This window comes from Phyllobates terribilis, unplaced genomic scaffold (genome assembly GCF_046119375.1).
Source record: "Phyllobates terribilis strain yellow unplaced genomic scaffold, ASM4611937v1 Scaffold_1__5_contigs__length_1240528914, whole genome shotgun sequence".
Classification (NCBI taxonomy): domain Eukaryota; kingdom Metazoa; phylum Chordata; class Amphibia; order Anura; family Dendrobatidae; genus Phyllobates; species Phyllobates terribilis.
In genome coordinates this window covers 989577278-989586976 of record NW_027362761.1, presented here as the reverse complement: position 1 = coordinate 989586976, position 9699 = coordinate 989577278, and positions in this window count along the sequence as shown.

Sequence of the window (9699 nt, the reverse complement as noted above, 5' to 3'; positions counted from 1 at the left end):
GTGCAAGCAGCTGCCCAGAAATCTGGCAGTTTAATATTGCGGCCTTTGGGTGGGTGGCTGGCTGCATACTTGCGCTTGCATTCCAAGTAACAGAAAACTAAGCAGATGGTGACCTCTATCATCATCATCATGGCCTCACCTCGGCACTATGAACTCTCCTGAAGCAGAAGCCAGGGCACACCGGAGGAGTCTCCGGTTTTCTGGTGGGTTCGTCCAACCCTGCTGAGAAGCAGCCCTGGCTAAGAAAATTGTGGGGGAAGGTTCCCGGACACTCTATGGCTGCTTTTTTAATGTAGATCGGACGTGCTTATGAATATTATTTCTCAAACCGCATTGCAGATCAGGCCATTGCCGAACTCTGTAGTCATGAAATTAAATGCGCAAGAAAAGACGTTTGTGTGTCAAAGTACCACCGACAAGTGCGAGTTGATGTTGGATGGGCTGCCATTGCTTCTGCAACATGCTGCATTAGAGGACTTCCTGGGAGAAATGCCACCGAGAGTAGATGCAGTTTCTCTGTATGCCATTCCTTTCACCAAGCAAAAGAATATGGTGAAATAGTGGTGGCTGGGGACCGAGTATGGACACCCGGCCACCGCCGGCATGAGCTTATGAAAAGCTTTCGCCTCCACGTGCCTAAAAGGCCACATTTCATGTGCAAGCAGCTGTCAAAAATTTGGCAGTATAGTATTGCAGCCTGTGGGTGGGTGGCTGGCTGGCTGCATAGTTGCGCTTGCATTCCAAGGAATGGGGTAGGTACAACTGAACGCTGCACTGGTACAATGACGTGGACAGTGATTGTTGCAAGTATGTAATGACAGGTGCATGGCGGGAGGGATCTTCGCATACGCCAAGGACACACTTTACGCAGTGACCTGGGAGTCAGAGATGCTTCCACAGGTCTTCCCCATGATGTTCCCATGTCTTTTCATCACTGTATGCATGTGTCTGATGATGTGTCACACACCACATGGCCAGATAAAGTTGTAAAATGTTAAAATGACATTTCCCAGTGAATGCATTTGTCTTGATTGAAAGCAATGCAAAAGTGCGAAAACGCATCAAAAACGCTACGTGTGAACATAGCCAAAGGTGTGGAGGAGTATTTTTGTTTTTGGTTATTTATTTTGCCTTATATACAAGTCATTACCCTGGAAAGGATGTTCCTTAACATATTTCCCAGGAAAATGCATTTTGGTTTCGTTTTTGTTTGTTTTATTGTGAGTCTGCAAAAGTGGCTTAATACTCTGACAACGTTTTTGACAGCAGTGACCTGGGAGTCAGAAATACTTCCAGGGGTCTTCCCCATGCTGTTCCCATCGATTTGGGCAATTGTTAGTCCCTCTGCAGACCGCCGGGGGGAGCCAAATGAAAAATGCTCGAGTTTCCCCTAGACTTACATTGGGCTCGTTGCTCCGGTCGAGCACCCGAGTATTCCAATTTGCTCGTCCCGAGCATTTTAGTGCTCGCTCATCACTATTCATTTTTACCATGTGTGAGTTTTTGAGACTTAAAAATATTGAATAAAAATAAAACAACAATTTACTGTCAATATAAATTCTGAAGCATGCTCATTTTACAGTTTTGGTGTTTAATTACATACATATACAGCAAAAAATGGCAGAATTAAAATATAACTTTTAATGGGATAATTAAATTCTAAAATAGTATCTAGATACACACAAACAAACATAAATAGGGATGTTATTCACCCAGTGGGGTGGACTAGTTCAGAAAATACAACAGGAGATATATGTTCCTTAATTTACTACATTAATGTTTACTCCTTAATAGTAGAGAGAGACTATCATATACAAACAGTGGAAATTCATAAGTAGAAAGAAAAGGAACAATCTCACCGGTCCTGCAGCACGAATTTCTCCACAGAATAGCACAGGGTTAATCCAGCGGTCATCCACCTCTGACCCTATAATGCCCTGTTCTCATATGCTGTCCCTAGGACCCCAAAGCTCCCGCCCTGACAAGGGCAGTCCACAGCTGACCCTAAAGATCTGATCAGCCCTACATAGACCCTACAGAAGTTTCCCAACGCGTTTCCTCACCATCAAGTGATTCATCAGGGGAGTAACAGAAAAATTATTATCAATGGTCTAGGGTATGGTAACCCTCCATGCAGGTATATAGAAAAGGCAGGGGCAAAATGGCCACAGGTTGATTGCCTTAAGTATGTTCAGGTACAATTAATCCAAATAATTCCCATGTGTGTACCTTGAGACACATCTGGTCTCATTGGATAACACCATAAATAGCAGCGAACTTTAGCCAATTAAAGCTCGTATATGCAAATGCCCCCTGCAGGAGCTAAACCCACCCACACATACATGCCCCAGCGATCCACAAACGCCCCATAAAGGGCAGACAGCGATCCCCTACCCCCCAAGGCAGGATCCCCCCGAGGAGACACATCTAAGACCCCCACAAAGAAAAATCCATTATAAGACCCCCTGAAAACGTGTGAAGCAGACTCTACTTGTCTTCCTTTTCTTGACGTTTTGATTCGCAAGGGTAGAGGTGGTCTTGTGGAAACGAGTACGTTTCGAAAACCTACAGCGACCAACTCGTTGCTTCGATGGGAAAGTCATCATCCTGTTCCCCTGAAGAGAGGTATCCCTACAGGCCAATATCTGCGAGTTCGCAGAAATTGTACCACCAATCTTGCTTTTGAGGAGCAGGCTGCCGACCTCCACAATAGATTCCATGAAAGGGGTTACCCTAGAGATGTGGTACATCAAGCATTCCTCAAGAGTAGGTCCAGAAGAAGGTCCAGCCTGTTGACTTCTAAACCATTTTGCCACTGCCTTTTCTATATACCTGCATGGAGGGTTACCATACCCTAGACCATTGATAATAATTTTTCTGTTACTCCCCTGATGAATCACTTGATGGTGAGGAAACGCGTTGGGAAACTTCTGTAGGGTCTATGTAGGGCTGATCAGATCTTTAGGGTCAGCTGTGGACTGCCCTTGTCAGGGCGGGAGCTTTGGAGTCCTAGGGACAGCATATGAGAACAGGGCATTATAGGGTCAGAGGTGGATGACCGCTGGATTAACCCTGTGCTATTCTGTGGAGAAATTCGTGCTGCAGGACCGGTGAGATTGTTCCTTTTCTTTCTACTTATGAATTTCCACTGTTTGCATATGATAGTCTCTCTCTACTATTAAGGAGTAAACATTATTGTAGTAAATTAAGGAACATATATCTCCTGTTGTATTTTCTGAACTAGTCCACCCCACTGGGTGAATAACATCCCTATTTATGTTTGTTTGTGTGTATCTAGATACTATTTTAGATTTTAATTATCCCATTAAAAGTTATATTTTAATTCTGCCATTTTTTGCTGTATATGTCCGATTCTTGTTGGCGGATTTTTTGTGGCCAGATGGCCTTTTTTTGAGATTTGTATGTATTTGCTGTTTATTGTTTAATTACATAGCAATACCATATATTTATAGTTTATTTAATTTATACTTTATCATTTCTCACTATTTTTGTGTGTAGCCATATCCAAAAATTCATTCGTTTTTTATTTTTAGGCATGTATCATGGCTTGTTTTTGCATGAGTGTATAAGCAGAAAACAATCCTATCAGTCAATAGAGGTTGCAGCAAGGATGAAATGCAATAGAGTAATAAAACATAACTTTTAATTTATATCTTTTAAAATATGTTGAATATAATCAAACAGATAATCCACAAAAGTGCTCAATAAAACCAGTGCACATTAAAAAATTGACTTGGTCTCACCCCATTCTTGATGTTAAGGAGGAGGCATCTATTATTCTGGGAGATGAAGGGGGAGGGGTTAGCAAATACTACTATGCTTCCCTGTCAAGTCCCATGTAAGTTTCCCATCCTAACAAGGACAGTCCACAAGTATGGCCCTGTCCTCACTAGTGTCCCTTAATAGCCTCCCGTTGTGTTTCGTCCACCTGTTAGTGTGGACTCATCAGGAGAGGTCGTTTCGGGCAAGGTTCAGGGGAGATTAAAAAAAATGTATGCTCCTTGCCTTCAAACTATAAAGCTGAGATGCTTGGTGCCGTTCTATTATCTTTATAACACTTATAATTCAGTGTGACTGGATCTGCTCTTCACTGCTCCCCCCTCCTGTCAGGGATGTTATGTTAAAAACTAGTGTGAAGTTCCCCGTTGTGAGAAGAGGAGGCATGTTCGCATCCTTTATTCTCTGCAGAGAAACAGCTATTATTAGGAGACTGGCAGATAGTAACAGCATGGTGCTGCACACTAATGTAACTTCCCAGACAGGAAACAGTGAAGAGCAACTCTTGTCATGCCAGGTGCCTGATAATGTTTCCCTGTCTGAAGTCCAAGGTAAGGGGGTGTGGCCTGCTCCCTGCTAGCAGCTCTGCGGGGAGGGAGACATTACCATTGGGCTGGCTACTACTAGAAGCCAGGAGCAGGCCACTCCCACTCCACACCCCCTCTTGTAGTTTATGAGGGCAAAGACAGTTCACAACTTTTTTTTATCTCACCAGAGTACCCCTTTAAGGTGATTAGGATCAGCTGTGTGGTGGCAATTGACTGGCTACTTGTATTTTGAAATGTCACGTGATTTTTGATCTGATCTTGAGTGGTAATTACCTTTGAATTTGGTTCTGAATTTATGTTTAATTACTTTTAGGCTATGTGCCCACGATACAGAAATGCTTCGGATTTTTTCCTGAGCGTTTCTGCATCTCCCTGGCAGAAAAAACGCATGCGGATTGTACATGCGGATTGTACATGGGGATTGTACATGCGTTTTCCTGCCAGGGACATGCGAATGTGAAGCGTTCTTCACATGCATTTCCGCATGCGGGTTGATAAGCGCTTTCCAAGCGATTTTAGCATCACTTGGAAAGTGCTTGAGAACTTGGTCACACTATATAAATCCATGCAAACGGCATGAATTTATATAGTGTGACCGAAAGAATGGTAAAAAATAAATATTATACTTACCTTCTGATGTCCCCCGGAGACCTTGTCTTGGCTTGACGGCAACTCACGGTAGATTTAAGGACCTGCAGACGTCAGCGGTCTTGTGACCCGTCACATGACTAAATGACGTCAGCGCAGATCCTTTCGTCTACCGCGAGCTGCTAGCAAGTAGAGGCTAGGACTCTGGGGGCAATCAGAAGGTAAGTATAATATTTATTTTTTATTTTATTATTTTTTTTTACAGGTACTATGGTACCCGGGCCCGGAGGAGAGTCTCCTATTCTTCAAACCCGGGTACCATCCACACATTGAAACGCATGGAATCCGCATGTACAGATGCAGTGATGCGGATTCCATGAATTCCATTGCAAGTCAATGGCAGTGAAAACGCAGCACTTTCACAAAATAATTGTTAGTGCTGCGTATTTTTCCACACTGATAATCCACAGCAGAAATTTCCGCAGCATGTGCACAGCATATGCGGATTTTCATTGGGGGCCATGGCAGACCTTCTACCAAGTGTTTTTTCAGGGTTTCTGCATTGGAATTGCCGCTGTGGAAATGCTTAAAAAACGCATAGTGGGCACACAGCCTTAGGATGAAGGTCTAAACAAATTTTGGAGTGTAGTTTGGGTGTGATTTTGAGGTTATTTCATGGTCTGTTTTTTGTTGTGAATACATTGTTGATTCTCAACTGGGGTCTGAATGAAAGAGAAGCTATCACCCATTTTAACTCCCCAAAAAGATTAATACTGCTAGATATATGACAAGCAAACAATTTTAAACACTTGTAGCTGTGATGGCAAACATAGCATAGCATATCAGAAAGTACAGTTGTAATTTTTCATGTGCTGAATGTGAAGTAGGTGCTACATATCGGCTAAGCATTTCTTCCTAAACCACTTCCCTTTGCTATTGAGTGGTGACTGTAGCAGTTTCAAGAATCATTCAACATGCAACTGAGATCCCAGACACTGGGGAATCATCAAGAGGAAGAAGGTTTATAGCTGAGAAGCCCGAATATTAAGTAATGTCCAGTAAACAGTTGACATCTAATTAGCATTCAGAGAGTGATTTACTTTGTCTTAGTTGTGCTCGCAGTGCTATTATAACAAACTTATGTTTTAAATTGTCTCATCATGCTTATCTAAATGTATTAGTAATTTAGGGGTATGAAAACAAGAAGCATTTTTTTTCAGGTCTTGGGGTTTGGATTTATTTTGCGTCCTAAGATCTGAATGTACATAGGTGTCTTGCCTTACTAATGCATTTATATTGCGGTGATGTCCAGGCTCTTAATCAATGAAGAGAATAAGTATGCTCCAGTCACCAAAAAATATTTGCTGCCAAGCTGTTAAGTATGAATGTATCTTTTATTTACAGTGGGGAAAATATGTATTTGATACACTGCCGATTTTGCAAGTTTTTCCATCTACAAAGAATGGAGATGTCTGTAATTTTTATGGTAGGTACACTTCAACTGTAAGAGACAGAATGCAAAAATAAATCCAGAAAATCACATTTTATGATTCTTAAATAATTAAATTGCATTTTATTGCAATTTAAAAAAGAATTTTGGCTCTCACAGACCTGTTAATTTTTCTTTAAGAAGCCCTCCTACTCTAGACTTACTACCTGTATTATTGGCACCTATTTGAACTTGTTACCTGTATAAAAGACACCTTTCCACATAGTCAATCAATCACACTCCAACCTCTCCACCATGGCCAAGACCAAAGAGCTGTCTAATTACAACAGTGACAAAATTGTAGACCTGCGCAAGGCTGGGATGGGCTACAGGACTTTAGGCGAACAGCTTGGTAAGAAGGCAACAACTGTTGGCACAATTATTAGAAAATGGAACAAATACAAGATGACTGTTAATTTTCCTCGGTCTGGAGCTCCATGCAAGATCTCACCTCATTGGGTAAGGTTCATTTTAAGAAAGGTCAGGAATCAGCCCAGAACTACAAGAGAGGACCTGTTCAATGACCTGAAGAGAGCTGGGACAACAGTCTTAAACATTACCATTAGGAATACACTACGCCATCATGGTTTAAAATCCTGAGGGGCAAACAAGATCCCCTTGCTCACACCAGCACATGTCCAGGCAGTTTGCCAATGACTATCTGGTTGATCCAGAGGAGGCATGGGAGAAGGTTATGTGGTTAGATGGAACTTTTTGGTATAGTCTCCACTCGTTATGTTTGCAGGAAAAAGAAGGATGAGAACAACCCCAAGAACACTGTCCCAACCATGAAGCATGGTGGGGAAAACATCATACTTTGGCAGTGCTATTCTGAAAAGGGGACGACTCCACGGTATTGAAAGGAGGATGGATGGATTCATGTATCGCTAGATTTGGACCAACAACCTCCTACTGTCAGTAAGAGCATTGAAGATGGGTTGTGGCTGGGTCTTCAGGCATGACAATGACCAGAAACACACAGCCAGGGCAACTAAGGAGTGCCTCCGTAAGAAGCACTGCATGGTCCTGAAGTGGCTTAGCCAGGTTGCAGACCTGTACTCCATTGAAAATCTTTGGAGGGAGCTGAAACTCAATGTTGCCCAGCGAAAGATCCGAAACCTGAAAGTGTTAGAACCTTGCTCTTAGGTTTTTTCCTTTGCTGGTCACATGACCTTGTTGGCCTATTTAATCCTGCTCCGCCCTTCTGGCTTTGATGGACTTCATTGTATAACTACTTTCTAGCTAGCCTGTGCTCTGTATCCAACTCTGTTAGTTTGCTTGGTCTACGGACCTCTATGTTCTATATATTTTGTTTGTTCGTCTGTCTGCTACTATTTCTGTTAGGAGGTGTCCATTTTCCTCCCAGTCCTTAGTACTTGTAGGGATTCCATACCCACATCTATAGGTCTCCGTACAGACTAGCTTAGGACTTTAGCAGGTCTGATCGCAGGATCAGGTCCCCTGTTACATCGTAGGGATTCAGCTGAGTTCTATCGTAGGGACAGATCTCCTCTCTTTCCTTAGCTCTGGTAGCAGAACATAACAGTAAGTCCAGCCTGCAAATTCTCTAAGGAAAGATTTTTCTGTTCCATCATGGTGTCGGTTCAGGATTTGGCTCATCGCCTGCAGGGACTCTCTCTGGAGGTGGCCGAGCTCCGTCAGCATGTGAGTAACTGTCCTGGAGCACATTTCTTGGAGCCTAAGGTATGTTTGCCGGATTTATTTTTTGGTGAACACCGAGAATTTTTTTCATTTAAAAATGCTTGCTTATTATATTTTCGTTTGAGACCCAAGTCCTCTGGGGATGAATCCCAGCGCGTAGGGTTCATAATGTCACTTTTGCGCAAAGAGCCTCAGGAGTGGGCCTTTTCTTTGCAAACTAGTGATACATGCTTCAGATCAGTGGATAGTTTTTTTTCTGCTTTGGGGCTATTATATGATGATCCTGACCGTGTCGCATCAGCTGAGACTGAGTTAAGACGTTTGAGACAGGGATCAGGTAATGTGGAAAAATATTGTACTCATTTCCGTCGATGGTCTACTCAAACAGGGTGGAACGATTCTGCTCTGAAAAGTCTATTTCTTGCTGGGCTCAATGAAAGGGTTAAAGACCTGCTAATTGCTTATCCTACACCTGAAGATTTGCAACAGGCTATGCAATAAGCTATACGGGTGGATAGAAGACTGCGTGCAAGGGTTAATGAGAGCAAATCCTCTGCTATGTCAGTTTTTGGTTATGAGAATGTGTGTACTAACAGTGGTGAACCGATGGAGATTGGATCGGTGGCACCTCGCTCTCAAGAAAAAGACCGTAGACTTTTTGAAGGCTTGTGTTTCTATTGCGGAAAATCTGGTCATTTGATTAAAGGCTGTGAGCTTCGTATGAAGAAAGAAAAAAAAATGGTCAGTCATGCCCGTATTGCCTGTTTAAATTCCAAGGGTGTATTTTTAGCTGCTTTCACGATTGCTCAGGAAAAATTAATGGAATTTCGGGTGTTTGTCGATTGTGGGTCTACTCTGAATGTAATTGATGGGGGATTCTTGGAAAGACTCAATTTAAAACCCGAACCTTTATCATCCCCCATTGCTGTGGTTTCTGTGGATGGTTCCCCTTTGAAGAATATTACTTTCAAGGTCTGTGAATTTCCTCTCACTATTAATGGTGTTCACCATGAGAAATTGGATTTGGTAGTGTTGAATAACTTGCCTTCTCCAGTAATATTGGGATTGCCCTGGTTAAAATTTCACAATCCTGTACTGAATTGGTCTACCAGTGAAATTAAATCCTGGAGCCATAAATGTTATGACAAGTGTTGTAACGGGCGTATTGCAGCTTTGGATAGGGGAGAATTGCCTGTTCCTATTCAGGATTTTTGGAGAGTTTTTTCTGAGAAGGAATCGCAGGTTTTGCCTCCCCATAGAGACTATGATTGTTCTATTGAATTTGTCCCTGGAGCGACTCTTCCTAAAAGTCGTTTATTTAACCTTACTATTCCTGAGAGGAAGGCTTTGGAGGAATACATACAGACAAGTTTGGCCGCCGGTCACATTAGGCCTTCTAAGTCTCCTGTGGCGGTTGGATTTTTTTTTGTAAAATAAAAGGACGGCGGTTTACGTCCTTGTCTGGATTTTCGTGAGATTAACAAAATTACTGTACGCAATCCTTACCCACTGCCATTGATTCCTGATTTATTTAACCAGTTAATGGGGGCCAAGTGGTTCTCTAAAATTGACCTTAAGGGGGCATACAATCTGTTGCGCATGAAGGAGGGTGAC